Below are 6,000 nucleotides of genomic sequence, written 5' to 3'. Positions count from 1 at the left end.
AGCCATTTTAAAAGATTTAGGAACATATCCAAGACTAAGAGATGAGTTTAACAAATTCTAACAATGTAGTGCTAATCAGTGGTGCAATTTCCTTAAGTAGATTGGTGGGTATTGGGTCAACAAGGCTAGTAGTGGGTTTGCAAGAGGAAATTAACTGAAGGAGTTCTGTCTGCACTACAGGAGTGAAACATTCAAAGATGTTATCATTAGTACTAATAACACTAGCACTAGCAGAGGATTGGTGGTTGTGTGCAACCGTGGGCGTGCTCGTGATGGTATGTCTAATCGTGGTTATTTTATTATTAAAAAACGCAATAAAGGCATCACTACCAAGAGCTTCTGGGACTTGTGAGTTTAACATTGAACGATTCTTTGTTAACCTAGATACAGATTCAAATAGGAATTTAGGATTGGTTTTGTTATTTTCTATTAGTTTAGAGAGATACATAGACCTAGCAGTCATTAGTGCATGTCTATACTTAGACAGGCTCTCTTTCCAGGCAAATCTAAAAACTTCTAATTTTGTTGACCGCCATTTGCGTTCTAGCTTTCGTGAAGCTTGTTTAAGTTCACGTGTACGGTTAGAGTACCAGGGGGCAGGTTTCTTATCTCTATGTTTTATTTTCTTGAGTGGTGCTACATGATCAAGAGTGGTACGAAATGATTCTACCATGTTCACGGTTACCTGTTCAAGTTCATTTACGCATGACACTTCAGAGGTTAGGTTAAAGGACTGTGGGAGCTGTTCCAGAAAAGTTGCAGCGGATAATGAGGCTATGGAACGTCTAGTATCGTACCTCTGGCCTGGGGCCTTAGGGGAGTTATGTTGTATTTGAAATGTTAAAAGGTAATGATCTGAAAGTAGAGGATTCTGAGGGATAATTTATATGTGTTCTACCAGGACACCATGACTAAGAATCAGGTCTAGGGTGTGGTTACAGGCATGAGTTGGCCCAGTTACATTCTGATGTACACCGACAGAGTCAAGAATGGTAGTAAATGCTTTTTGTCAAACTATATGGCAATCAGTCTAACTTGTATAACTGGTAAAGTTATGAAGGCTATAATCAAAGAGAAAATGGTAGATTACCTGGACTCAAATAACATTTTGAGGGATAGCCAGCATGGATTTAGGAAAGGTAGATCCTGTTTAACAAATCTGTTGGAGTTTTTTGAGGAAGCTACTCAGGAAGTTTATGATAAGAAGGCCTATGATGTCATCTACTTAGATTTCCAAAAGGCTTTTGATGTTGTCCCCCACAAGAGGCTCTTACTTAAACTCAAAGCGACAGGTATTTTAGGAACTATAGCGACTTGGATTGATAACTGGTTAACAGATAGGAAGCAGCGAGTAGTTATAAGAAGCACAATGTCACAGTGGGCCTGCGTTCATAGTGGGGTACCGCAGGGTTCAATTTTAGGACCACTATTGTTCCTAATTTACATAAATGATATAGACACCAATATATACAGTAAACTGGTCAAATTTGCAGATGACACCAAGGTGGGTGGTGCAGCAGATACTGATCTAGCGGCTCAGCAGCTACAGCGGAATCTTGATTTAATTAGTGACAAGAGGTACACGGGGGTATGCTCCTGCTCCTGGTTTTGCTGTTTCCTGCGTGAGCGAGACTGGTTGCTACCGCGTGAACTTTTAAACTACAACTATAACTATAACCCAAATAATACTTAGAGCTAGAATTAAGCAATCGGATAAATCTTGGCAAGCTTAATAAGTCTCCTGATAATCTTCCAAATCCACGACGGATTAATCGCCCCCGCCCCCGGAGTTTTTCCCCGCTAAACGTAAGTATATCACTATGGCTCCTGTCGTTTGCTCCGAGTGCAGTATGTTTAGTTATTCTTCTCCCGTCATTAGCGGTACGTTTGTCTGCGATAAGTGTAAGCTAGTTGCCAGGCTGACGGAGAAGATCGCAGACTTAGAGGGACGCATCCGGACGTTACGGGAGATTCAGGAGAGTGAGAGTTTTATTGACGCAGTGTTAGCGGCTCCGGATATGTCCGCTATAGTGAGCCAGCCTCCCCCCGCTCCGGCAGCAGGGCCTTCGCAGCAAGGCGAGTGGGTGACGACCCGGCGGCATAGCCGTAAGTCCAAACAGGACTCACACCGGCACCATTCACCCATTCGCGTTTCCAACAGGTTCTCCCCACTCAGTGAAACACCCACTGAGCCGCCTGTTGAAAGCGCTCTGGTAATCGGCGATTCTATGCTAAGAAACGTGAGAGTAGCGACTCCAGCGGCCGTAGTTAATTGTCTCCCTGGTGCCAGAGCGACCGACATCTTATCAAACTTAAAAGTGCTGGCTAAGAGTAAACGTAAGTATTCGCATATTGTTATCCACGTCGGCACAAATGATGTCCGATTGAGGCAATCGGAGATCACTAAAGCAAATTTCATAGCGGTGTGCAGCCTTGCGAGGAAGATGTCCGCGTCAGTAACATGCTCTGGCCCTATCCCTGCTAGACGTGGCGACGAAATGTACAGCAGATTATCGTCGCTGCATCGCTGGCTGTCGGAATGGTGCCCGATAAATGGTGTGGGTTATATAGACCATTGGCGGACATTCTGGGGTAGGCCTTGGCTTTTGAAGAGGGACGGTATTCACCCCACGTGGGCTGGTGCCGATCTCCTGTCAAAAAGCATAGCTCACAGTCTTAGGGCAGATTGCTGACTAACCAGAGCCAAGCCAAGGCGGCAGGTAAAACGGCTTAACCGACCGCCTGCTAGTCGCTTAGAGTCGTCACCCAGGCTTCATATTATTGAGACTGTGTCTGTTCCCCGCGGTTTTAATCGTGGGGGGTCATTCCATCGTAGTTCGTGTCTTACAAACCTTAGAGAAATTAGACCTATTTCAACTCTGGATAGTAGGTGTAATGCAAACCTAAAACTTGGACTCCTGAACATTAGATCGCTGGCTCCTAAGACATTGCTCGTAAATGAAATCATTACTGATTCTAATCTTAGTGCCCTATGTCTTACTGAGACTTGGCTAAAACCGAATGAGTTCTTGGCACTAAATGAATCCACTCCAGCTGAGTATAGCTATAAGCATACTCCTCGACCCGATCGCAAAGGTGGCGGAGTTGCTGCAATATTTAAGACTGACCTAGGAGTGCGTGAAAATACTGGTTATAGCTTTAGTACGTTTGAATTTATTATTCTAAATCTTGCAAGCACATCTAAGTGTAGTTCTACACCTCCAATCACCATTGCCATTGTGTATAGACCGCCAGGCCCCTATAGCAATTTCCTTAAGGAATTTGCAGATTTCTTAACCCCCTGGGGCCTGAGGCCTTTTTTCCACTTTCGAGGTAGTCTGACATGCCTTGACATTTTAAAATATTTCACCTATCTAAAAAACATTTATCCCAAAGTGATACATTTGCTTTTATTCAGCACAAACTCAGCACCAATAATCTGAGACCTCTTAGAATGTTATTATTCTATTTTTTGTTAAAATCAACTTTAAACATATACTTTTCAAAAACCTATTTTCAGACATGCTGAGAAATTGTAAAAAATCACATTATAGACATTTCTAGGTAAGACTTTTGAGCTCTGAAGCTTATAGACACAGGGGTTGGCTACACATAGGTGAAAGTGACATTCAGAAATTTTATGTAGTTTGATTACTAAAGTGTTAGAACTTTGGAGTGACACTCTTTTTCTCAAAGTCAGTGGTCTTCACAATGAATATTGATGAGATAGGTGTCCTCACACCTGTAGTAGTTTGCATACTGTCAATGGCCCATCAGTCTGGAATGTCACTGCACCCCACACCCATCACTTTGGAAAGGCAGTTTGAAACGCAAGAAAAGTAGCAACAATAAAATCCCTTTCACAGTTTATTGATAGATGGAATGAAAAATGAAAAACTGTGACTATATAAATATAGAAAGCGATAAATATGATGCAGTGACTATTATTGACGCTCTGGGGACGAGGGCATCATCGACCGCGTATCTTTCTCGTGTATTTCAGTTTATATCTCGCTGAAATCATTATGTAGAATCATGAAAAAAACACTGACTAAATCCGTTATCTGTCTTCTTTTCAAAAATTCCATTGTCAGAAGTATTAACGTTTTTAAAATTAGGTTAAATAGGCAAAAAAGCAAATCGTGCCATCTTTCTTTGTTTTACTTGCGTCGGGAGCGTGTAGGACCGCTCTCAGCGGAAGATCGCTATTCACGTTCTAAATACGCTGCGTTTGAATCGGCGACCACGTGATTGCAGGCACACAGGCTTAGCCCACTGAGCTATGAACACAGGTATGAGCTTCGCTGCTGAAAGTGGCAACACTGGCGCAAAGCTTCAGCGGCAGAGACGTATCCGTGTGCTATATTGTAGCCGATCAGTGTAAACACTACCCAGACATGTGCTCTTGTTTATTTCGGTCACAATGGGCGTATTCACATATTTCTTTACCCAATACTAACTGTCGGATTATCATGTTATTATCATGCGAATAGCGCGATTTGCAAGTGGGTGGGTGATCAGAGCCGCTTCGAGACGCAGACGCTTAAGTCAGTCACTCTTGTTCTTTCAATTCGTATCACGAAGCTGTAAAAATATATTTAGTTTCTACCTATATATATTTGAAAAGTAGACCGTCCAAGGTTTCTGAGAGTATTTTTAAAATGTGTATATGACAAAAACTCGCGGAGTTATTTAAACGGTTTTGCGAAATTTCTGTCAGATCCCGCCGGCGGGATCGCCGGTCCCAAGGGGTTAACAGGCTTGGTGGTTACTACCGACAAGGCCTTGATTGTAGGTGATTTTAATATTCATATGGAAAATGAAAGTGATCCAGTAACAAAAGCATTTACTGCCATTCTTGACTCTGTCGGTGTACATCAGAATGTAACTGGGCCAACTCATGCCTGTAACCACACCCTAGACCTGATTCTTAGTCATGGTGTCCTGGTAGAACACATATCAATTATCCCTCAGAATCCTCTACTTTCAGATCATTACCTTTTAACATTTCAAATACAACATAACTCCCCTAAGGCCCCAGACCAGAGGTACGATACTAGACGTTCCATAGCCTCATTATCCGCTGCAACTTTTCTGGAACAGCTCCCACAGTCCTTTAACCTAACCTCTGAAGTGTCATGTGTAAATGAACTTGAACAGGTAACTGTCAACATGGTAGAATCGTTTCGTACCACTCTTGATCATGTAGCACCACTCAAGAAAATAAAACATAGAGATAAGAAACCTGCCCCCTGGTACTCTAACCGTACACGTGAACTTAAACAAGCTTCACGAAAGCTAGAACGCAAATGGCGGTCAACAAAATTAGAAGTTTTTAGATTTGCCTGGAAAGAGAGCCTGTCTAAGTATAGACATGCACTAATGACTGCTAGGTCTATGTATCTCTCTAAACTAATAGATATATTAGTATCTAGGTTAAAGAATCGTTCAATGTTAAACTCACAAGTCCCAGAAGCTCTTGGTAGTGATGCCTTTATTGCGTTTTTTAATAATAAAATAACCACGATTAGACATACCATCACGAGCACGCCCACGGTTGCACACAACCACCAATCCTCTGCTAGTGCTAGTGTTATTAGTACTAATGATAACATCTTGGAATGTTTCACTCCTGTAGTGCAGACAGAACTCCTTCAGTTAATTTCCTCTTGCAAACCCACCACTAGCCTTGTTGACCCAATACCCACCAATCTACTTAAGGAAATTGCACCACTGATTAGCACTACATTGTTAAACTTGTTAAACTCATCTCTTAGTCTTGGATATGTTCCTAAATCTTTTAAAATGGCTGTTATTAGACCTATCCTAAAGAAACCAAATCTTGAACCTAGTGACTTAGGAAACTATAGACCCATCTCAAATCTTCCCTTCATTTCTAAAATTCTTGAGAAAGTTGTTGCTCACCAGCTGTCCTCCTTTCTTCAAGATAATAATGCTAACGAGCTATATCAGTCTGGTTTCAGACCCAATCATAGCACA

The sequence above is a fragment of the Paramormyrops kingsleyae genome, chromosome 13 (assembly GCF_048594095.1).
Source record: "Paramormyrops kingsleyae isolate MSU_618 chromosome 13, PKINGS_0.4, whole genome shotgun sequence".
Classification (NCBI taxonomy): Eukaryota; Metazoa; Chordata; class Actinopteri; order Osteoglossiformes; family Mormyridae; genus Paramormyrops; species Paramormyrops kingsleyae.
Note: the sequence above shows the minus strand (reverse complement) of the source record.